This window comes from Pteropus alecto, unplaced genomic scaffold (genome assembly GCF_000325575.1).
Source record: "Pteropus alecto unplaced genomic scaffold, ASM32557v1 scaffold35, whole genome shotgun sequence".
Taxonomy (NCBI): Eukaryota; Metazoa; Chordata; class Mammalia; order Chiroptera; family Pteropodidae; genus Pteropus; species Pteropus alecto.
In genome coordinates, this window is record NW_006437828.1 from 3315693 (window position 1) to 3342155 (window position 26463).

Here is a 26463-nt window from a genome sequence, read left to right on the forward strand (position 1 = left end):
TGCATTGTTTTCTTAATTTCACTTTTTGATCATTTACTATTTTGTGTATAGAAAGATCATTGATTTTTGTATGTTGGTGTTGTATCTTACATACTTTATAAATTCTCTCTTTTATTCTAGTAACTTTTTTGTGGGTTCCGTAAGCTTTTCTATACAGATAGAAAGCAGTCTAACAATACAGGTCTTTGGAGAAAGCTTTCATTCTTTTACTAACATTGAGCATGATACTAACTGGGTTTTCATAGAAACCTTTCATCAAGTTAAGGAAGTTCCCTTTTATTTATTTATATTGTTTTTATCATAATAGACTATTGGAATGTCGAAAGTTTCTTCTACATCTGTTTAGATGATCATATATCTGTATTTTTTATTCTGTTAATATGTATTACATCTATTTAGATTGTTTTAAATTGAGTCAATTTTTTTGTGTATTTTGGAATTTATCCATTTAATTAAAGTTATATGATTTATTGGCTTATGATTGTTCATAATATTCTTTTATAACTTGTTTTATATCTGTAAGATAAGTATTAATGGCCCCACTTTAATTTCTGATTTTAGTAATTTGTCTTCTCCATATTTTTTAATTCAATTTAGTGTAAAGTTTGCTAATTTTGTTGATCTTTTCAAAGGAGCAGCTTTTTGTTTCATTAATTTTCTTGATTGTTTTTCTATTCTCCACTTTGTTTTTGTTATACTCTTTATTATTTCCATTTTTCTGTTTGATTGCTCTTTTTTCCCCACTGTCTTAATGTGCAAGTCTAGGTTATTGATTAAACATCTTTTCACTTCAATAATGTAGAAATTTACAGCTATAAATTTCCCTGTAAGCATTGATTTAGCTGCATCAATAAGGTTTGGTAGGTTATGTCTTTATTTTCATTCATCTCAAAGTATTTTATACATTCTATTGTGATTTCTTTTTTGATCTATTGACCAAAAAGTGTTGTTTAATTTCCATATGTTTGTGAGTTTCCCAAACATCTTTCTGCTATTGATTTCTAATTTTATTCCATTGTGTTTAGAGAACATATTTTATATTATTTCGATCCTTTTAAATTTGTTGAGGTATAATATTCTCTATCCTAGAGAGTACTACATGGGCAGTTGAGGTGAATGTATATGCAGCTCTTTTGGGGTACTGTATTCCATAGAAATCTGCTGTATATTGTTGATTTATTGTGTTGTTCAGGTGTTCGGTTTCTATGCGGATCTGCTTAGTTGTTCTATCACTAAAAGTGAGGCACTAAAGTCTTCAACTACTTTAACTGAATTGTTTAATATGCTCTTTATTTTTGTCTTTTATTTTCATACATATTGAAATGTATGTATGCTTATGATATTTATATCTTCTCGATGGATTGACATTTTATTATTACAAAATGGTGTTCATCATCTTTAGAATCATTAGTTTTACAGTCTCTTTTGTCTGAAATTGGTATAGGTGTTTCAGTTTTCTTGTAACTGCTGTTTGCATCACTCATCTTTTTTTCCGTCTGCTTTTGATCTATTTGTATTTTTTAATCTAAAGTATGTCTTCTGTAGACCTTCCATGCAGCAGTTTTTAAAATTCAGTCTGACATGTTTTTCTTATACTTTTTGATCAGATTGTTCAATCCATTCACATTTAATTTTATTATTGCTGCAGTTGGATATATGTTTGTCATTTTACTTTAAAAAAATTGTTTTATATTTTATTTGTTCCTTGAGTCCTCCTTTATTTCTTTTACATTAAGTGAATGTTTTCTAATGCAACATTTTAATTATTTTAACTTATTTTTCACTGTTGTTTTTTTCAGTTTCATCTTTAGCGATTGCTCTTGGGCTTACTACATATATCGTAATCTATCAGAATCTACTTCAGATTTAACTAACTTAATTCTAGTGAGATAGAAATGTTTCTCCTACATAATAGCCCTATTTTCTCCCCTTTGGTGCTATTATTGTTATACATAGTGCATCTCTTTATTTAAAAACTCACCAGTACGTTGTTTTAGGTATTAGATTTTATAATGTTATGTCTTTTAAAGAAGCTCATTGAAGAAAAGAAAACACGTATATATTTATGGTGTTTGTTATATTAAACTTATTATTTTCCATTTCTGTATCTCCTCGTTTTTTTCTGAGGATTTAGTTACCATATGGTGTCATTTCCTTATTCCAAAACAGCTTTATTTTTACCCGCCTCCTTTAAGCTGTTGCTGCTAAATATATTACATTTCTATATGTTATAGGCTCAATAATACAATAATATATATATATATATATATATACAGTTTTATACATTTGCTTTTTAAATAAGTTAAGAGAAAAGAGGTACAGTATGCATTTATAATGTCTTCTATAATTACATAATTGCCATTACTGGTGGTCTTTGTTTTATTTTTCATGTTGATTTGGATTTCTATCTGGGTTTACATGCTTTCTGCTGGAAGAACTTCCTTCAGTATTTCTTAAAAGGTGGGTCGGCTAGCAATGATTTCTCTGGGGTTTTGCTTTTGGAAATGTCTTTTACCTTTATTTTTGACACATACTTTTTCTGGATATAGCGTTCTTGCTTGACAGTTTTGCTTATTTATTTTTTGAAGGAATGGACATCAAATTTTACTCACTGCCTTCCCAGACTCCGTTGTTTCTGCAAAGATGTCAGCTGTTGATCTTCTTGGAGAGGCAGTCATTGTTGAATACTTGTTTTACACTGCTGTTTTTGAGATTTTTCTCTTTGTTTTTGCTTATCAACATTTATATTCTGATGTGTCAGGGTGTGCATCTCTTTGCATTTATAATACGTGGAGTTCATTGAGCCTCTGAGATGTGTAATTTAATCTTTTTTATCAAACTTGGAAAGAATTCAGCTATTATTTCTTCGAATATCCTTTATCTCTCTCCTGTGCTTTGTGCAGTCCTGTTGAAAATATGTTGATGAGCTAAGTAGTTTTTCACATTTCTCTGAAGTAGTGTTCACTTTCTTTATTCCATTTTCTCTTTGTTCTTCAGTGTGTAATCTTTGTCAATCTATCTTCAAGTTCACAAATTATTTTTTCTCCCAGTTCAAGTCTTCAGTGGTGCATTGCTAGTGAATTTTTCATTTATTTTAGCACATTTGAATTCCAGAATTTCCATTTTGTTCTTTTTAAAAATTTCCGTTGTTTGTTGTTATTTTCTCTTTGCTAAGACTTTGTCATGATACCTTCCTTTAATTCTTTAAACATAGTTTTCTCTGTATTTTGAACATATTTATGATACCTGCTTTGCAATTTTTATATGTTAAACCCAATATTTGGGCTTCTGAATGCAAACAACATTTTCTGCTCTTCTTTTCCCCGTGTGTGAGTTAAATTATTCAGTTTCTTTGTACATCTCATACATTTTTGTTGAAGAATGGACACTTTAATGCATTGTAGCAATTCATGATACTGATACCCTTCCCACATCCTTAGGCCTTGCTGCTGTTGTTAGATGATATATTGTAGCTTCTCTGGACATTTAATACTGCTCCATGCCTCAGATTTCTTATTGTTATTATTTGTATTTTGCTTGTTTATTTGCTTAGTTGCCTGGCTGGAGTAGGTCTATTCTGGGGCTGTTTGCCTGCCTTACAATGAGGACTGGGTAGAAGGCAGCTTCAGTACTCTCATTTGCACTTTCTCAGAATCTAGCTTTTATAGCGTGAGACTGAGTAGCATGAGGCATGCTGCTGATCTGCCCACCTACAGTGAAACTGTAGCTTCACACTGGTAGCTGGGGGAAGAGGGAGCCCCATCTCTGTAATGGAAACTACTCAGAGAAAAACTTCTGTCATAATGATCTGAGGAGGAGGATGGGATGGGACTGTCTCATGGTTCAAATACTACAGACTCACAATGTTCTTAAGATTTATTAGATTTACTTGAATTAAATTTTATTCATTTTCTCTGTGTCATTATGATGGCTTACAGAGATTTCAGTGGCTGTTTTATTATTAATGTTCACCAATAAGTGATTGTTTAGCTGGAAAGAGTCTCTGCTCAGCTCCTACCACTGCCATTCTGAAAATCCCACTGCCTCACTATTCTCATATAAAAGAAAACAAATATAAAATTCAAAGGCATTTGTAATAACATTATATTTTTCTTCTTCATTCTAAAATAAGTTTGCTGACTGCTATTTAATTTTTTTTTTCTTAAATATTACTAGTTCTTACACTGCACTAGCTATTTTAGTTCACTAAGTAGTTTCTGGCAAATTAATATTCTAATATAAGAGATATTAGTTATTAGTACAGTTGATTGTATAATACACACGGTATTCACATGAGTTTCATAAATTTTTATTAGATTCAATACATTTTATTCTTTAGCTTAGTTTTCTAAATAAGACTTCTTTTCCTCTTTTTTGTCTTCTGTGTGTGTGTGTGTGTGTGTGTGTGGCTTGCTCTTATTGTAAAAGGAAATAGAAAAAAAGCCTCTATATTAAATCTGCTTGTTAAAATGTTTACATTCTCTCTTTCAGTTTGTGTCCATTTAATAGAAAATTCAATAGATAAAAATAGTGTGTTTGCCACAAAATATGTTAATTTTTTTCTCGATGTGAGTGCGATATGAGAAAAAAGATAAACCTCTTTAAATGTGTTCGTATTTTAATCTATTTGAAATTAAGAAATAAGCTTCTCTGAGGCTACCTTCAGGAATTTCTAACTGCTCAGGATGTTAATGACAATTTTGAGTCAAAAGGAAATATATAACTTTCCTAAAGGAAAAAATAAGAACCGTAATTAATTAAAATGGCTAATTTTTTTGACAACTTCAAAAGGAATTTCAATTAAAATGGTAAATTAACATGATTTTTGAAGAACATTAATTTAGAATTAAACATAATTACGGATGTATAGAAACAAGAAGTTTGCCTTTGGTGCTGTTTTAACATAGGCTATGTACTTATTACAGACAGATGGCTTGCCAAATTAGAATATCATAACCATCGAATTTTAAGAACCCTCAAGTACTAGATAAGATAATGTCTTCAATGGTCATTTCTTTAACAGAAAAACTCAGAAATCTCAGTTCTTTAACAGAATAGTCGTGTATTTCTTATTTATGTGAAGGCCAAGACAGAAAGCTGATGTTTCTACTTATAGCTATCCTTCCATATTGTTTTTTAATTACTTTTATTTTTTTTTTTATTTTTGAACCCTGTTCCCCTACAGAATTTCAGTCCTGTACATGAGAGGCAAAGCATAGAGAATTATGTTGGGAATGTTTGCTGGTCAGACATTAAGTGACTCATTTCCTTTCTGGTCACATTCTATTGGTATATAGTCACACCTAAATTCAAAGGAGGTTAAGATATGAATACTACTTATATGGCCTAGCAGAAAAGAAAATATATTTTGTGAGCAGTTGTCTAGTATGCTATAACATGCCATCTGGTGGTTTGACTTTTTGATAGAAGATTTTTATGTCATCCACAATTTAGTATTTGCAAATAATAGGAGACTGGAAAAAAGTTGCAATATTTCATTTCTGTCCTTTATGTACTTTTAAATGCTTTAATTTAAAACTGTTTCCTAATTTTTGATCATTAATAAACTTGGAGTCATAAAAATAGAAAATGTGACAGCTGGAAGGCATGTCCCCTCATTTTACAGATGTGAACAGAAACAGACCTAGAGATATAAAGTGACCTGACCAAATCACAAAGCTGATAAGTAAAAGACAGTGATTTTTTAAATCCTTAACTGGTGGTCACATAAGCAGTGAGACAGTATAAGATAATAAACAGAAAATTAGATTGGTCCAAGGAAACATGGATTTTATACTGAAGAAACCATAAACTCGGTGCATGAATCTGGACACATGATCTTGATCTTGCATCTGAGACCTCATCTAAGGGACAAGAGGTCCGAGTTTGTGGGGAATCTGCCACAAAGTTGAAATATGTGCAACTGAGGAACACTTTGGACTGTGGGAGAACCGTGGCCGTAGGATTGTGACAGACCAAGTTACAGAAGCCTCAGAGTGTTTGGCTGTGTACTCTTTGAGAATATAGATGCTGTTCATCTTGTTCTGAAATTAAGAGTCTAGACTGCTGGGAAGAAATCTCTAGAGTCATGCTTTATATCAATAAAGAATAATTAAAACAATATTCAAATCCCAGTTTGAAGAATGTCAGTAAACCTAAGCAGGGATTTAATTTCTCTTCAAAAAATGAAGAAAGACATTCTCCAATTTATTTATTGGGTTAAAATGCTGTTTTCCTTAGGAAGAAAACGATAGGACTGAAGAAAAGTAGATGAACTGAAAAACACAAAATAAGTAGCAATCTGTAGCTTTTTTCTCTCACTGCACACTGGTAATAAGTGTGATAAAGACGTGGTAAACCCCACCACCACCAAAAAGAAAAAAAGTTTTCTGAACCTTACCTTCCTTATCAATAAAATGAAAACTTTGAATAAGAATATTTAAATTTCTCTCCAGATCTCTGAACCTAATAGCCCATGTCATAAACCACAAAAGTTGAGGCAGGAAGCATTAACATAAAGCGAAATGTATTTTTTTCTCAAAATTTGCCTTTTCATTTCACCCAGCTTATCCTCTATGTTGGTATCTTAAAAACTTAAGGTATGTTTCAAACACATTTCATTCCTCAGTTTGTTCTTCATATTTCCCATTGTGAATTACCAGGATAGCTCAATTCATTGCTTCCGTGAATTGGGAATACACACTGTCGCTTTATGAAGTTGTTTCTATAGATGCGCATAGCATCAGAGAAGTAGCTGTGGATTAGTTTCTGTTTTAATGTTTGAATTTAACTATGGGAAACATTTACAATATTACAGTCTACAGGAAAATATAGGTGTATGAGTTAGCATGGAATAAAACTAGAAAATGAATACTCTGTAGTGCTTTTACTATAAAATATATTCACTAATGAAATTTTCCTTATACTCTGTTTAGTTTTATGTTTAGTTTTGGTGTTGACTAGCTCCTGTAGCTTTGAGGAAAATAACATAGGGGTTTAATACTTTCTCCTTGATCTCGGATTTATGCGTTAAAGCTTAAAATTTGATTATTCTCATTATTCTTGGCTGGCGTAATTATAAACGTGATTAGTAGGAATGAAATATAAACATACTATTTATAAACCCAATCAGTGTTTTTCCCACCTCCAAAATTCACCAGTTGACTTCTCAGAGCAGAGCACTGCTAATTTTAATTCTCTCTATATATTTTGAATTATCCATCCCTTTAAAATCCATTAGTCACCTTGTCACCTCCCTATCTCAACTCTTCTTTGGCGCATTTCAAATTTATCAATATTAAAACAATACTAAATCAATATTGAAATTGCTGGCTGAGTATTACTTATTATGGTGAATTATGAGTTTTGCAAATTAATAGTTAGTGCTTACATTTTGTTACATTACAGTAATATCAAGATAAATGAGGCATAATTTCTGATGACTTAGTTGAAGGTCAAAATAGACATTTAAACAGATAATGTGGTGAGTATTGGGAAAAAATACCATGGAAGCATCTGGGATTGCTACTTGGACAATAGTTTCCCAGATGGATTATTAACATCCCTGGTAGTAAATGACCAAGTACAGAAAAAGGAAAGTTTTGTATTCCAGGGAGAGGGGACAATTAAAGTACAGATACTAGAAATAAACAATATGACACGCGTGCAATACTTTAGCAGAAGTAGAGTCACCGAGGTGCACTGGTGTGCTGGAGCTGATCCCTGCTGGCTCGGAACTAATTCTGTACATCTTTTCCCAACATCATCGCCAATGACATTACTTTGGTAGCTTGCTATTGGCCATTTTGGGGCAAATTTCCCATGTTGTCCACTTTCTCTCTCTTTCTTTCTCTCCCCCTCCCTCTGTCCTTCCTTCCCCCTCTCCCTCCCTTTCTCCTTCTCTCTCCTTCCCTCTTGCTCTTGTCTTTCTGTCTTTTGTGTTTCTTCTCTCTTTCTTTTTTTTCCGGAGACTTGGTTGTTAAAAATTTATCAAGACACCATTCTTTGGTGATAAAATGTTTTTAATAAAATTACACACAAAACATATTTTCTGCAAGAAACAAAAAAAATCCATGCAGAATTATAACTTAGCCACTGTGGGCATGAGTCTGAAAGTCTATATTTCTCACAAGTTCACCCAGGGGTCATTTCTATACTTTAAAGCATCGACAAACATGATAGGAAGCCACTGAGGATTTTGAGGTGGAAAGATGACTGATAATTTGTAGTGGGAATGAAATTGGTGACCAAGAAACTAGTAACTTTGTATGGTTCATGAAAAAATGGAGAAGATTTTTTTTTTTCCTGTGAGTTCTAAAATTGATTGCTTGCGGAAGTGTTGAGAAGAAAAGGAATACCTTGAAATCAGATGCAGTGTCATGTGTTCTTCTGGAGAGTGTCAGTGGTTGAAAAAAAGTAAAAGACAGTGATCTGGAAGGGAGTCATTCTCATTTTTCCCCAGGTCCAGCAAGGGGATTCCTATAGCACAAGAAAGGGACACATTTTTCTTTTCTGTGCTGTAGTATTACGACAATGAGTGGCTACTATTGTCAAAATCTGGAATACTTATAGAAAGAGAATTTAGAAGAGAAGAATGGAGGACTTTCAAATTATGGATATAGAATATGGATGGTTGATCTATACAGTGCATTGCTTTGGCAGAAGGACAAGACTATGCTTAAACCAAGCTGGAAAAGAGCTGTCAACACTTTATAAACTGTTGAAATAACTTCTTTATCAGCAGAGCATTGCATTGTCTCGCCACTTAATTTTCACAACTTTATCTTCTTTGAACTATTTAATTTCTTATTATGATCTTCAGTGCTTGGCAGATAGATGTGTATAAAATGATATAATGGGCCTTTTATGAGCCATTCAACTGGTGATCTTTGAACTCATATTGCTAAGTAGTCTGTGCAAAAATAAGCCATTTTAGCACAATTTTAAAAGCAATCTGCATTTCAAAACCACCCTGATGGTATATTTATTGGTTCTAGTAAGACATTATACATTGTTAAACTTAAAAAAAAAAATGATGTGAGAATCTGTCAGGTTTAGAAAGGAGCGATTATATTCCATTCAGGTCACTGACCATAAATTTCATGACTGAGCTCCGGTATATTACCTTTCCCACAGTCATTTTGGTTGTACTCTACGGGTCTAAAAAGATTCAAATTAAGTAAACTGGTAATGTAACTATACTCGAGATGAATTGGTTTAAACAATAAAGCCATAGATTGAAGAACCCTTATATAGGTAAAGATTAGGATGTGAAATATCAGCTTCCCACTGTGTAATGAGTCTGAGATCTCACCATACTTGTAAGCTAAAATATTGTCCTGCCACAAGTTCAGAGATGTTAGCAGAAGACATAGGGCTCCTGATTCAGAGACAAGGGACTTTACTACTCACAGCCCAGTAAGCAGCATGAGCTTCAATTTTTGCCTTGGTTTCCTTGTGCCCTGAGATGAGCAGACCCTAAGGTGACCCTTTCTCTCCACAATAATCTCTATCTCCTGAAGTTTATGCTTTTGTGTAATTTCTTCTCCTTGAGTGTAGAAGGGATATATGACTTGCTTCTAACCAGTAGAATATGGTAGATAGGATAGCACGTTTATGTTTAGGTTACATAATATGGCAAAGGTGGTAACATGTCTCCCCTATAATTACACTGTATAATGTAAGACTCTGTTTTAGCAGATTGGAGCAGGAGGCTAATTCAGTTTATGAGCCCGATGAAGTAAACTGTCATGTTGGAAAACCCTTGAGAACTGTGGGCAGCCTCTGGTCAAGAGCAAGTAAAACCAAGTGTCCTTGGCCATACAACTATGACTAACTGCCAATAACCTGATTGAGCTTGGAATCAGATTCTTCCTCTTTTGGGCCTCAAGTTGACAAGGAACTCTGGCTGACATCTTCATTGCAGCCTTGTGAGATCCTGTGCAGGGAATCAAGCTAAGCTGTGCTTGAATCTTTGATCTGTGAAAGTGAGGGATAATAACTGCATGTTGTTTTAAGTCACTATGATTGTGATAATTTGTTATGTGGCACAGAAAAACACAGCTGAAAGTCCTATGGAAGTAATGCCGAAGCATACCTGAGTGGATGCTGCACACAGTGGGTCTGTGTCACAGCTGATGGGCACTAAGATTAAGACACTCTAATCTCATATAAGGGACTTCCAGCAGACCTGCCTAAACTTTGTCCTCAGAAGGACATATTACCTTCATAATCCTGAACAACAAACAAATCCGCCTTCTGGCCATGAGGAAGACACTACCTTCCTCTTCTGAGGCTGTTTGCTGTACGAATATCTTTGAAAAGTAGTCTACGACAACTACTGTCATAAAAGTTGCTTCCGGGAACTATTGCCAGAAGCTCAGAGTTCTTTCAGCACTCTAGGTGAATTTCAAGACATTTAGCATTATATTGTGATGTGGCAGAGACAACTGTAGGGTCTCATCCATGCCAAAGTTCCACTTGGAGCAATAATGAAAAAAAAAAAAAATAACAAACCTTATTGTATAAAATAATATTTATTTTGTCGTTAGTTTCTCCCTTGATGAATTTAAGTTGCAGTCACTAATAATGTACAGGTAATATTAAATTTGGTGCAGAGCAGCTATGGGGATGTGTGTGAACATGAACATATCCATAAGAAGATAAGGGAAAATTTTATGCTCTGTCTCAAATGTAAAGATAATATAAATGTATTATCCCATTTTCAGTACTCAAAATATCAATCAAAATATTGGTACTTTAGGATATATAAAGATAAGACTCTAAAGAGATTACAGACTATTAATAAAATTTAATAGATTCATTTCCATTAAAACATTTTCAAGCTATAAATACTTTTCAATTTTTTCCTGAGTTTCTAATATTTTCAATATGCAGGGTTGGTAGGTCATGACATGATGGGTGAACTTAAATTTTAGGGTGCTTGATTATGAGTGCTAGAACATCAGACTAAATAAACGAGAGTTTATTGATTTAATAGTGTTAACTTGAGATTCAGGATTTAAGATCCTGGCAAGGAGATTATGTGAACTCAACTGGAATAACTCTCAAAACCATGAAATGTGTGATGGCCAAAGTAAGTGAGTACCCAAGAATGGCGTTACTCATCTTGTATCCTCAGGAGAAATTTTAAAAATTAATGATCTGGAGGCTCAGGGATGTTGTCCTAGTAAAAAAGCTTAAATCACTTTCCTAGTTTCTGCACCCAAGACAGTTGATTAAGATCCCCCATTGTGAAAGAGAATGTTAGATTATTGAAAAGAATTCTATGGCAAATGTACAAGGTAATGACACATTCAATCTTCTTCGTCATTTATTCAAGTACACTTATAGTGGAAAAAGGAGAATATCCAATTATTTTGAGGACTACTGGGCATTGATACTCAGAGACTTAAAGCATCTCCATATCTCCTTTTATTTGAGTATGGCATAAGGGAAGCCAGTTAATAAGTAGAGCACTGGTTAATATACAGATCATATTAAATCCACAGACCCACCCCAACATCCTAATGTAAAGTTAGGACACCCATACTTGATTATTGGTGTAACCCTCACGTTGAGTACTTGGCCTATGAGGTAAGAATGATATAGTGAAGACAAGCAAGTGGAAGCTCCCGAAACTGCAACCCCATCATGGATGAGATAGTTTATCAGCAAAAGTATCACATTCTAGGTAAGAATGACAAAAATCAATACCATGTTTAAGGACTTAAAGTCTCGATCCTTTTCATACCTCCATTTAATTCACCAATATTTCTCTTTCTAAATCAGATAGATTCTGGAAGATGACAGTACACTATCACAAACTGAACCAGCTGTAGCCCCCAATCCAATCACCATATCTGAAATTAAGATGACTAGCAACCTTAGTTCCAGATGCAACTTTAGTGACGCTTTGCCATATAAACTAAATATGTTCACAGCTTCCACAGCTTAGGATATGGACATACTTGGAGGGATCATTATTCTTCCCCCAACCAGCTAATTTTGTTCACTCTGTTTCTTCACATTTTCTCCTCTATTTGTTTTTTTCTTTCCGGTCTTACTTATAAAGTCAAAAAGATCATGTGTAAATGTACTTTATAAACTGTGAAGCACTCTAAGATAAAATATAATTATTATTCTGATTATATTATTTATATATTAATTTATTCTTTATAAATGATAATCCCTTTCTTTCACACAATTATTAAGTCTTTCTATAGCATATGCCATCAAACAGCCAGCAAATGAAAAACTAAACATGTTTCTTTTGTGGTTGAACAAACAAACAAACAAACAAAAACTAAAGGGCATGTTTGTTAATTTGTTAGAATAATATCTCATTAACCTATAGTACTAAACTCCTTTTCAATCAAAGCTTTTCAGTTACAGAAAATAAATTCAAATTTCACTTAAATACTGTGAAAACTCTCTCATTAAATTAATGCATTGATCTTTGTATTATAAATGAGCAATACTGAAAGAAAAGCAAATGTATTTCTAAGTAAATTATGCATACTTTCATGCAAATTAACACAGTGCAATTAAATACTAAACTTGAATAAATTAGTAAGTCAACAGAAAAGATCAAACATGTTAAAGCTTAAGGAAAATTAAGAAATTTTGCATTTACACTCTTTTTATCAATAATGTACAAGATAGAGAATCCTCCCTAACTATATTTTCAAATATAGTTAATGGTTTAACTTCTTTGAATTACAAATAAAATGATGTTGATAGTTGAATTGAACTTCAGTTCTCTCGTGAAATTTATCATCTGTACTCTACTATAAAATTGTTATCCTTTTACAAAGTGGAATGCCAGAAAAATACAGACTAAAGTCCATTTTTCGATCCAAAGAATATGTTAAAAGATGTAATTATCCTTGTTCATTCATCTAGGCTATAATTTTTTTGATCTGCTCTCAGGATGTTCAATAATACTCATTGATTGACATAAAGTAAGCATTTTGAAAAAAGAATGCCACATTCTTCAATGAGCTCATAAGATAATTTTACATTTCTCAATTTTCCTTCCTAGAATAATGTTCGTATACTTAAAAAAAAAAAAAATCCAGCGAAGATATGTAGATAACAAAATTCAAAGACTATTTAAAGAAAAACTCAAGATTTTAATGATTGACCATCAAAACTCTCTTTATAATCACATAATTAGTTTTGAAGACTCCCTTGTTACATATGTCATTACTGAAGTGAAATATTGAAAAAGAATGAAGTCTTAAGAAAAGAAAAAAAAAAGATTTTAAAAGTGAATTCTAAGAAGTAAAAAAGAAAGAAGAAGGGAAGGAAGAAAGGGAAGATGAGAAGAAGAAATTGTTTCTATCGGTATGTTAAATGCTATCCCAATGACCTCAAAGGGATCAATCAACTAGTGGAGAATATCTCTATCTTTGTTGATTTAAAAGTAGTAAAATATATGATCCTTGTCTAAAAACCTATTTTCTCTATGAGAAGACAAGATTAACTTAGCCAAAACCATTAAAGAACAATAAAATTAAAAAAAATAAAATCAAAACATTTTAATGCTAAATTTTATGTTTTAACCTTTAAATGCCATCATACTCAGAAGAAAAATCCCTTCGGATTGGATTATTCAAATATATATATATATATATTTGAATAATATATATTTGAATAAATAAAACTATATATATATAGTTTGTTTGGCATCCTAAAAACTTGGTAGCAGTTGAGTTGGCAAAAAAGAGCCAAAAGTGTTTTCTAGACAGGTGAAGTGAGAGGTTATGCCCTTCTGTCAAAATGATAAGACAGGTATGATATTTGTTAGTAGCTCTGAACTGATCTCTCCAATATCATTATAAGATTCATATATCTTATAATGAAATAATTGACAAACCTTCTGGGAGGGATTGGAAACTGTTTTTGTATGTTTGCATGTGTGATAGAAGTCCTCCCCTTTGGCCTTGTTATATCTTCCATTCATAATCAGGTAGAATTTCATTATAATATTTTCCTTAAGGGACCTGAGGTTATATAAGATCTGGCATCCTGATTCTATATGAAATTATTGCCACGGCTTGTAATATTGCTTTTCCGATTTTCTGCAATAAATAATTCTATATAACAAATATTCTCTCAGTTTTTTTCTGTGACACAGTCTCCATGAGGAAAAAATATCTGACTTATGCTGCTTAGGATATAATTTTAAAATTATGTGTCAGTAACTGAAGAATGTACTAAATCAGCAATAATAAAAATGACATGGATTGTTTGACTGTTACTTGGGTTTTATTCACTCTTGCTCATCTCAAAGACAAAGCATTATAAAAATAAAATTAATTTATTTCAATAATTGTCTCAGGAGAAGTAGAGTATCCCACTTACTGAAGAAAACTTATCAAAGTAGACTAAATGAAAGTATTTGTCCTTCTTTATGGATAAAAAAAAGAGAGAAAGGTTTTAATGAGTGTGATGCAAAGAAAAATAAATCCTTAAATTTTGCCATTGCCATTTTTATTGTTTTTTTTTCCCAAATACTCAGAATTTTGAAGTTGCAATAGTATATGTCTATTCTTGAGTGTGAACCTCATTTTGCTGTTTGCTTTCATACTAATCCATAACTATAGGTTCAATAAAATAAAATAAAGTCCAGCATAACTAATTAGGTAAAATACCTTTACCAAAGGTATATACAAAATAAACAAAACTAGGACAAAGTCAAATATTGGAAATACATTTGAATTTAGTGCAATAAAAAATGATAGAGATAATATAACTCGGGCCTATCAAAAAATATACATTTATACTGAAATACTTTTTAAGAATCAATCTCAGCTCTAAAACTAGGACCATGAAATAACAGAATATTATTTGAAAAAAGAAAAATCCTGCTTTCTCTCTGCTATATAGGTCCACAGAGCAAATAGTTACCCTGTTATCAGCAGCCTTAATTGCCAGTTTCAAGCAAAGGGTGGAAAATGTGAGACGCTGTGAAAGAAACTTTTTCTTAAAGCAATTAACAAAAAGAACTAGAGTTGACATCCCCCAAATTATAAATTATACATTATTCATAGTACAAACTAAAATACTAATCAAAATGAAACGATACTCTTTCTTAAGCTTACAGTATTGATTCACTATAGTATTAATGCATTAAAAAATGTCTATTGAGCATGACATACAATCTAGTCATTGACCTAGAACCTGATAGAGTTCAAGAATGGATGTCTTGTTCCCAGCTATTGAAAGATTTAGCTTTGTAAGCTACTAACAAAAATACAAGGAATAGTAAAGTATGTTTTTTAAGAGAGAATCATAATAATACAACTTAATAATTTAATAATGACTACCATTTATTATATCACAATGCCAAGCATTGTTTGAAGCACTTATTAAGTTCTAACTTTTGATTCCTCATAACAATCTTTCTGAGTGAAGTGTTATAATTATCATCATTTGCAGTGAAGAAGCTGATGCTTAGGTAGATGAAGACACTTGATTAAGACCTGGTAAGTGGTAAACCTTTGCTTTAAAACCTGTGTCAATTTGACTCTAATCATATTTATTAACCACTGTGTTATACCAAACAAGGAGTCATTCTAAAAAATACTAGTGACATATCTTTATATGGAATTTGAACACTTACACGTAAAGAGATATTTTATATAGCATCTCATTTGAACTTTAAATTTACCCCATGGGTAGCTTGAACTCTTACTCATTGCCCAGAAGAACAAACTAAAAATTTGAATGGTTACTTATGGATAAACTTCTGGTAAATGACAATATTAGCACTCAAAGCAAGAATTATCAATATATCTTAGTATATATGTATTACACTGAGATAATTAAAGTGTTGTAACATGGAAAGCAGCTATGAGAATAAAAATGTCATAATTTCTGTTAATAAAATATTAAAAATAGTGATTTTTATAGTGGGCAATATGCCTCTGAGGGGCCATGAATAGGACATATCTTCTATATTTACTATTGTAATTTTTAAATTGGTTAAATTTAAAATAATTTTAGACTACTAACTTCACATATACTGCTATTATAAGAGAAAATAAGTTAAACACCAAAATAATGACATTCAAATATTCATTCAATTAGTTGAGAACTGATATCAATGTTTTCTTCTGTATCTATACTATAGTTTTCTGATCCAGAATTTCAGGAGAAATATACTTTCTTGTCTTTTTGTAGTGGGATCTGGCAAAAATAACTTAGCTACTGTTCCAAGAAGTATCTATTCCTGAAATTCAAAATTGTGAACCAATTAAAAACTTTCCTTGTCAATAATCTGCTTTAAGACCCCGGCTTTGTTGGGCCCACTGATTCAAAGCTATAAACTCTATAATAATCTGTTCAATATCAATCAATTCTATGCCTTATAAAATCCTTGAAAAGATGTCCAACATCATTAGCCATTAGATACCTGCCAACTAAACTATGATGAGATGATACTATACATACATTAGAAAAGCAAAAATATATAATAATGATAATACCTAATGCTAGAGAAGATGTGAAGGAACCAGATCTCATAAATTTTTGATGAAATTATATAATGTTCCGTTATTGAAATATTTTTTAAATTTCTTATAAAATTAACCAAAGAACCCAGAAATGGCACACTTGGGCATTTATCTCAGAGAAATGAAAACCTCTGTCCATACAAAAACCTGTTTACTGATATTCACAGCAGCTTTATTTTTAATATTAAAAATCTGTAAATAAATATCTTCTTTTGTCTATTTGAAGGACTTCTAATACTGTCTACATGATAATCTCCCTTATCATATAAATCAAATAACCCTAGCTTTGCTTAATCAGCAGGCTATTCTGCTAACCATTTGGGGAGTTGACAACAGATTGGTAAATTTTTACTGAGTGTGTACTATGTGCTAGACACTGGGGTTGCAAAGACAAAAGACTAAAAGCCCTGAACTCTCATCGAACTTGGAATTGTATGGGCAGACAACGTAAAAAAAAAAAAAAAAAAAAAAAAAAACAGGAGAACCCACGAAAAAATAAATAAATAATTGCAAAGTATATTGTTATGAGAGAAACACATATGATATTTTTATTTAGAAGGATTGGCAAATATCACCTGTTTTGTTAAATAAAGTGTTATTAGAACATAGACACAGTCGTTTGTTTACATATTGTTCATAGCTATGTTCATGTTATAAGAGCAGAGCTGAGTAGTTTCAACAGAGATTGTATGGTCTACAAAACCTAAAATATTTACTGTCTGTGACTTTAAGAAAAAGTTTGTAGACCTCTGATTTGGGATAAAGATATTTGGAGTCTCAAGCTTGATTTTAATACTTTAATTGCCCTCTTTTAGCAAGATCATGTCTGTGAAAGCTAAGTGTTGACAATATTTTTTAAGTGATATTTTTAGATTCCTGTAATCCTTATGTAACATATTAAGATCTAGGTCTGGGTCTATTATATAGTAGAGTGTCTTCTAATTACAGCTAACCTGTGAACCTGGATGTTCAGGGGTAGTAGGTTGGGGCGATTTTCAAACCATGGTCAGTAGATCTGGATGTCAATTTTCTGGTTGTAACAAACATTTTTTTAAAAAGTGAAATAGACTGGGATAGAAAAATATGGTGTTATGCACTTAGTAAAGCCCATATTAGAAAGATTGTTTAAAAAACTGTTGCTTCTGTTTGATACACACACACACACACACACACACACACACACACACACACACACACACACTTGTTCTGGTTTACTGCTTATGGATACCGGTTTGACAAAGTTTGAAGGTCAATTGTTTAATGAAACCTGAAGTCTGTAGCCTAAGATTTGTGGAACATTAAGGATGATGGGGTTGTGTGACAATCAGTGTTCTAGTCTCCTCCTTATGGGCCAAAGGTTGGGAGAGGGGAGAAGAGTAGAGGATATTAAATGCAGAAGGGCTTTGGCATTCTTTCTGATTTAGGGTCCTGGAAGGCGATCCCTTTGAAGATTTCCCCATGCAAGCAACACAGTGGGGACCAGGGAGCATTGGAAAGCCTGTATTCTCCTACATGCATTCATTTCTAAAACGGCATGGGTTATTCAACCACAGTGTTAAAGAGAGTGGGAGCTGTGTCTGAAGCAATATTCTTGTTTTCCCAAAGCCTACTTTGTGGCATACAAATTTTATCTACATGGTGTGAGACGGGGAGGTGGAATTATTGAGAAGCCAGGAGACTGTTAAGAGGACTGAGTTCAAAGCAAACAGCCTCCATGTTCAGCTACTTTGAGATTAAAAGTAAATGCCACCATTCCCTTTCTCCTGTCCCTAAGCTGGGTGGCAATAATGATCTCAAAAATGAGCGGCGTAGGTTGTAAGGCAGACCAACCACGTCACTGTGGAGACCAGTGCATTTCTAGAGGCCTTTGCATGAGTCTTATTTCTGTTGCAATAAGATCGTGTAACACATGTTCTCAGTGCAGATCTGGGTGGTGTGAGGCAATCTTTAAGAAAAGGAATTCACAGGGATGGGGAGCACGGCATAGCGAATGCAGTCAGCATTAATGTAATGGCCAGGTGGAGAGCCAGAGGAGAGAAAGAACAATCAGGCAGGATCGTTTCATAAACTATACAAATGTCTAACCAATACACTGTATACTTGAAACTAATAATAAAGTAAAATTTAAAAAAATTAAAAAAAAAGAAAAAGAATGCAAAATTGTAAATCTTTGCCAAGGGCCCATGCGAATGAGGATCCCAGACTGTAAGATTTATTTCCTTCCCACTAAAGCCACCATTGCAATTATTTCTATAATTTATACTGAGAATGTTTAGAAATTATGAGTCATGGTTGGAAATTTGAAATACCGAGGAAGCACTTGAGGTTAGCAAGCAGAAGTTACCTGAAAAGCGAGTTTATTTCTTTAGGCTAAATTTAACAGGGTTAACGGAACCTTTCATTTTATTGCATTTTCTTTGCTACTTTATGTAATAACAGCTTTAAATATCAGATGCTTTAATAAACATATGAACCATGTTTTATTTTTACATCTCTTAGCATGAGTAAATTGAGAAACTTAACCCTAGAATAATTAATAAAACAAATATTTTATCATGCTTTATGATAAAATGATGAAAGATGGCACAGGGTAGATTGTGCCAATTCTACACAATCACTATTCCCAATCCCCCCTCTGCTTTTTTTCTTTTCGTAAGAAATTAATTATTTTATTTTAACTATTTTATTTTATTCTATTGACTTTTAGACAACGTCCACCAGTAGAGAGTCTCAAATTGCCACATATTTACTTTCTAAGCCAGTCTCGAAGGTGGAGAAAGGCAAATGGCATATAGTCCTATCCTGGCAAATAAGACTTTGGAAGTCTAATGAAGACTTTCTGGGAAATTTTTTTTTTGCAAATTAAAAGGCTTCTGAGAGACCATACCAAGCCAGATGCTGCAAGTAGGTATAATGCCTAAAAGTGTCATAGCCATTTGTGATCTTAAAGAAACACACCTAAATTCCAAACTGATATGTTCAGGATTATAGCACAAAACACAAAACAAAATTGTAAAAACTGTAAAAACCTGGGTAACTGACATGATCTGTGAGGTGCTGAACTATTTCGCCTTTGAGTTACAGAAATTTGTAATTATAACATTCCCTCGAGGGTTTAGTTGTTTTTATTTAAGTATTCTTCCTTTTTTATTGTGGTAGAAGACACATAATGTGAAATCTACCCTCTTAACAAATTTTTAAATGTATAGGAAAGTATCATTAACTGTAATGAACAATGTTATACAACAGGTCTGTAGAACTTTATCATCTTAGATGGCTGAAACTTTTTACGTAGTGAACAGTGACAGTTTTCCTCTTCCCTCAGTTCCTGGCAACCACCATTCTACTTTCTGCTTCAATGAGTTTGACTGGTTTAGTTAATTCATATAAGTGGAATCCAGTAATATCTGTCTTTCAGTGACTAATTTATTTTCTTAGCATAATGTCCTCCAGATTTATCTGTGTTATAGTATGTGAGAGCATTCCCTCTTTTTTTATGGCTGAATAATATTCCATTGTATGCATATAACACATTTCTTTATCCATTGGTCTGTTGATGGACATTTAGTTTGTTTCCATCTCTTGGCTCTTTTAAATAATGTTGCAGTGAACACAGGAGTGCAGATATCTCTTCGCTATCCCAATTTTAATTATTTTGGCTATACGTACACCCAGAAGTGAGATTGCTGGATCAGATGGTAGTTCTATTTTTAAATTTTGGAGAGACCCCCATATTGTTTCCATAGTGGCTATGCCCTTTTACATTTCATCAACAGTGTACAGGGTTTGCAATTTCTCCACATCCTTACCAACACTTGTTATTGTTGCTTATTTTGATAAGGTCACCTTTTCCTTTTGTCGATTGTTTTCTTTACTGGGTAGAAGCATTTAGTTTGATGTGATCCCACTTGCCTATTTTGTTTTTGTTGCTTGTACTTTTGATGTCATATCCAGAAAATGATTGCCAAGGTCAATGTCAGGAAGATTTCCCCCTATGATTTCTTCTACAAGTTTTATAGTTTTAGGACTTAATGTTTGAGTCCCTAATTCATTTTGAGTTAATTTTTATGTATGGTGTGAGATAAGGATTCAGTTTCATTCAATTCTTTGTGAATATCCAGTTTTCCCAACACTATTTGATGAAGAGACTATTCTACCCAATTGTGTATTCTTGTCACCTTTGTCGAAGATCACTTGACCATGTACACCTGGGTTCATTTCTGGGCTTTCCATTTCTTTCATTAAGGATATATGTCTGTCTTTATGCCAATACCATACTGTTTTAATCACTGAAGCTTTGACATATATTTTGAAATCAGAAGGTATGACGTCACCAGTTTTGTTCTTTTGCAAGATTATTTTGGCTAGTCAGGATCCTTTCTGATTCCATATAAATTTTAGGATTTTTTTTCTGTTCTTGTAAAGAATGCCATTGGGATTTTGATGGGTGATGGAATTGAATCTGTAGATTTCTTTGGGTAGTATCCCAGCATGTGATCTATTCTGGAAAACGATCCAGGCACTCTTGAACTTATCAGACATACATAACATTCCACCCAACAAGAGTAGAATATATATTTTGTTTTTGTTTTATATATTCTACTCTTGTTGGGTGGAATGTTATGTATGTCTGATAAGTTCATTGGTCTATGATGCTGTTCAAGTCCACTGCTTCCCTATTGATTTTCTATGAGTTCTATCCATTATTAAAAGTAGCATATTTAAGTCTCCTGTTATTATAATGCTGCCTATTTCTCCCTTCAGATCTGTTGTTCTTTGAATTTAGGTGCTCTGATGTTGCATGCATATTATTTACAACATTTATATCTTCCTCTGAATTGACTCTTTTATTTTTATATAATAATCTTTTTCTCTTTAGACAGTTTTTGACATAAAGTCTGTTTTGCTATCTTTGCTTTCTATTTCCATTGAATATCTTTTTCCTTCACTTTCAGCCTATGTTTGTATTTAAATTGTAAGTGGGTTTGTTGTAGATAGCATACAGTTGTATTTTGTAATTTTTTTAAAATCTATTTGACCAATCTCTTTTGATTGAGTAATTTAATCCTTTGTATCTGAACTAATTAGTGGTAGGAAAGAATTTCCTACTGCCATTTTGTAATTGCTTTCTGTCTTCAAGTTCTTTTGTATCATTTTTTCTTGCTTGTAGTCTTTGTGTTTTGTTAATTTTGTTTTTCTTTTTTGTAGTGAGTTGCTTTGATTCCTTTATCTGTTTCTGTAGTATATCTTTTATAGATATTTTCTTTGCAGTTACTATTGGTCCTACATAAAATGTCTTTTAATTATAGCAATGTATTTTCACATACAAAATCTCTACACTTTTAGTTCTTCCCCTTATGTTATTGATGTCACAATTTATATCTTTTCATATTGTGGATCCATTAACAAATATTTGTCATTTTAATTATTCTGAATATTTTTGTCCTTTAACTTCTATTCTAAAATTGAAAATAATTTACACAGTTTAGATCTCTTTTGATTCAACATTGTTTGGGTTATTGCGTCTTCAATCAGGATGTCCATTTCCTTCCCCAGATTTGGGAAAATTTCAGCCATGATTTCTTCAAATAAACCTTCTTTCCCTTTCTCTCTCTTTTCGCCTCTGGGTCTTCCATAGATTATATATTGATATCTTGGATGGTTTTCTGTAAGTCCTTTGCTCTTTCCTTTTTTTTTTTGCTAAACCTACTGGATAATTTCATATGCCCTTTTGTTGACTTTGCAGATCTTTGTTCCGATTGCCCAAGTCTGCTGTTAAATCAGTGAATTTTTTCGGGTTTTTTTATTTTTCAGCTTTAAATTTATTTTATTCTTTTTTGTATTTTCTCTCTTTTTTGAAAATCTTATGTTGTTCGTGTGTCATTTTCTAGGACTCATTGAGCATGTTTTTTCACTTTTTTTGAAATCTTCGTTGGATAATTCATATTTCTTTTCTTTAGCGTCTGTTTCTGGAATATCATTTATTTCTTTGATTGGGACATTTCTTGCTTGTGTGTGTGTGTGTTTCTTGTAACTTGGTGTTGGTACCCACACAATTGAAAAAACAGGCAGTTTTCCTAATTTTTATCAACTTCTTACAAGGAAAGACCTTCGGCTTTCAACCCAGGTAAAGATTCAGGGGGCCTCTCAAACGTTTTCTGTAGCTATGTTTTCTTTCGATTTACAGATTCCTAATTAGAGGGATTTGCTAGTGTCTTTTTTCACGGGAGTTCATAATGTCTTGCTTCTTCTGGTTTCTGCTATACCACAGGTCCTCTGAGGCAGTAACATGCTTCTCTACTTTTTCTGTTCTTAGAGACCCCTAGGCACGGAGCATGCAGGTCCCTTTTGTGAGCCATGTTGGGTTATGCAGAAAAAGATTTCTCAGCCCCCTGAAAAGCTAGATTGTTGAATGTACAGTCCACTCTTCTCTTTCTCTCCTGAGGGAAGGCCAGTGAGCTATCTCTTGTACAATGGGCCCTCTGCAGCAGCATACTGCCCTGATCTTTTCCTTCTGAGGGGTCCTCAGGCATCTGGAGTCTGTTGGGTTCTGCCTGCACTCTGAGACAGGCCTGACAGAATCCAGTCCTTTAAGCAACTCCCATGAACAGTCAGTATGCTGGATGTACAGTCCAGTCTTCTTTTTCTCTCCCTAAAGAGAAGCTGAGAACTGAGAGTTCTCTTCTGATCATGTGGCACTGCATTGGAGGAACGGACAATGGTGATGAGAGGTCAAACTGTTCTCTACTGGCTGTGAATCGGCTGGTTTTGTACTTGGCTGAGTGTAGGAGTCTCTTAACTGGTTAATGGATTTCACACAGAGTATCGGTGCATATATTGGTGAATCAGGGTCTCCTTGAGTGGAAGGGAAGTCCTGTTCTGCCACATTATTGGCATCAGTCTGTTTGATCTCTTCTTTGAGAAATTTTTTTTTAACTAATACAGAGTCTTTGGGGAAACTGCAAAGAGAATGCCTCCAGAAAAGGATGTGCTTCGATATAAAGACAATTACTAAAACAGAGTGTCGAAGCATGAGTTGTAACAAAAAATACTTCTCTACTGAGGAAGCTCAAATAGAAAATCCTCCCACACATTTATTCAATTCAAACTACCTAATCAACGTAGATAAATCTTCCGAGATTCAGCAACATGGGAAAGAGAGGTTTTCCATCTCTTCATAATCTCAAAGTAAATAATGTCATAGCATGTCAATTAAAAGTATGAATGTAAATGTGTTGCTCAATATTTTTTTCCAGGTATTTCGCAATATGCTTTGAAAAGATATTTTAACCCAGCTGTATTTCAGGAACTTGACTACACGGGGAAAGTCATGTTCTGGAACAAACGTACCTGGTATGCTGTGGGTTCTCATGCATTTTATTAGAAATATTCTGTCTTAGCTGTCCTTGATTCTAGACCATTCTTCCCTCAAGTGCTTCTGTGCATCAGCACATCATAATCTTATACATCGTGTTCATCATGAAATTCCTTATCTGGATTAAACCTATATTCTGTAGTTTTCTCTAGAACTTCTTTTTTTCTGTAGTCTTCCTCTCTCCAGATTTTTTCTTAAAGCCAGCAGAAAAACACCTAGCACCGTGACTGGAACATTGTTCAGATGCAATAAAAGCTTGTTAAGTCTATTTTTACTGAATCTGCATCTCAGACTTAAAGCTCTGTTCTAGTCAAGCTACTTTCGATGTCTCAAAAATAGACCTCACTGTCATTTCTAAAACACCTCCACTACTTTTTCTCTGGCATCTTCTGTGTGCATCCTTTAACATCCAGCTTGAACTATGCCTCCTCCATAAACCATCCCTTATCACTCTCAATTACCCTCAGTGAATTATACTTCTGAATAGTCTCATTTGTGAGTTCCATGGATTCATTTGTGTGTTACATGGATTTGAGGCTCATATAAAATATCACATTAGATGCCAGCATTTTCATTCCAACTGTATTCTCTGCTTCTGTGTTATACTGTCTCCTGCTTCTGTGTCCCTCTCGCATAAATCTCTTCATAATTTAAAACTCCTAAGTCAATATACATGGATGATTCATTTTCTCAGAAAATGTGGCATTATTCTGTGCTAAGCGATGCACTAACAATTTTAACTGCTAATTCTATAGCACTTACAATGTGCCTGGGACTATTCTAAGTGCTTTATGTTTATTGATTCATTTCACCCTCATAATAATTTATTAAATAGGGACTATTAATTTTATTCAAATATTAAATTACAGATAAGGGGACTGAGATTCTGAGATTTGTATGACTTCCTTGAATTTTACATACAGAAAATAAGTTGTAGAGCCAGGCTTTGACCCCAAAGTGATATAATTCTAAGCTCTGAGCTCTGACCCCCATTGTGTATAGCATCTTTATATGCTAGACGTATTTGTATTTTAAAGCTTTCTTTTTCCTAAAGGAGGTAATAGTTCTTTAAGGAGAGAGAATGATGTAAACATGTAAGTGAAATACAATTTCTTAAGTGGTAGGATATAAATTTGTATAAGGAAGTGGATGGAGCAATCAATTCTACTTGAAGTAAGGGGAGCAGTGAGTCTTGTAGCTAATCTGATAGTTGAGCTGGGACTTGAAAGGCAAGTAATTGCTTCAAAGTTGAATTGAGGCACACAGGGACAAAAGAAACATGATGTTTGGGGAAATTTTATGTAGTTTGGTATATAGGGTTAGTCGCCAACCAATATCTATTCTCTATTTCCCATTTATTTTAACACTGATTTAGTTCATTAGGACAATGTGGTCAGTCTCCTTTGTAGCTGGATTTGTCCATATGATTAAGTTCTAGCCAGTGAGGTATAAAATACAGGGCTGTGTGGGACCCAGATAACAACTTAGAGCCATCAATACATACCTTAATTTTTTTTTTTTTTAAATAAGAGAAAAAGACACATTTCTTTTCTGTTTAAGCCACTGGCTTTGAATTCTTCTGTTACATGAAGTGGAATAAAATTGTAATTGATGTAGAGTAACTGGAACACAGACTGAGGTAGTAAGTCCCTTGTTAGGATGGTAGTTTGAAAATATCTAAAGAGAGATAATAAAATGTATTATATTCATGTAAAGGATTCGTACTTTTTCTCAGAAGTCAATATTTCTCAATCCTGGGACATTTATAATCATCTGGAAATTAAAAAAACAAAAACAAAAACATATAACTCCCAGGTCCTACCTTAAACTGATTGAATTAATCTCTAGGGAGGGGGTTTTCAGCTTTGGTTGCACTTATAAGTCACGACACCCAGGCCACATTCAGAATTAATATGTCAGAATTTCAGGGTGGGAACTCAGGCATCATTATTCCTAAAAATATCCTCAAGTTAGTAACATGGTCAGCCATGGGTGAAAAGCCCTGCTGTAAGCTATAGACTTGAGGAGTCTTATGAGAATTTTAAGTTGAAGAGATTTAGTTATGTGTTATCATTTTGACTGCAGTGTGGAAGATCAACTGATTAAGAAAAAATGTTTTAGAATGAAAGGTACTACTTTTCTCTAAATTATTCAAAAAAGTTTTTTTTAGAGTAATAAAATCTTACTTTTCTACATTAACATGATTAGGTCTGCTTCCCCAGGCATGGTATGATCTAACTTTTAAAAGGCACTAGACAAGGAATCGGAGTATCCTGGAAAGGCCTATGCTAACTCTACTGATCTGAGGTGCTTATGGCTGCAGCTATTGGAAACCCAGGAAAACTGATTTGGCTAATGAAAGTATTTATTATTTCACCTAACAAAGTCCAGAGGCAGGTGCTTCCAGATTTAGGTCATTCATCAGCTGAACAGTGACATTAAGTCCTTGCACCTTGCTCTGCTGCCATTCTTGGTAGATGACTTGTGGGTTGTCTTAGATCCAAGTATTACATGTAGATGGTGATACCCAGAGACAGGACAGGAGCAGAGCATACCTTTTTGTTCTTT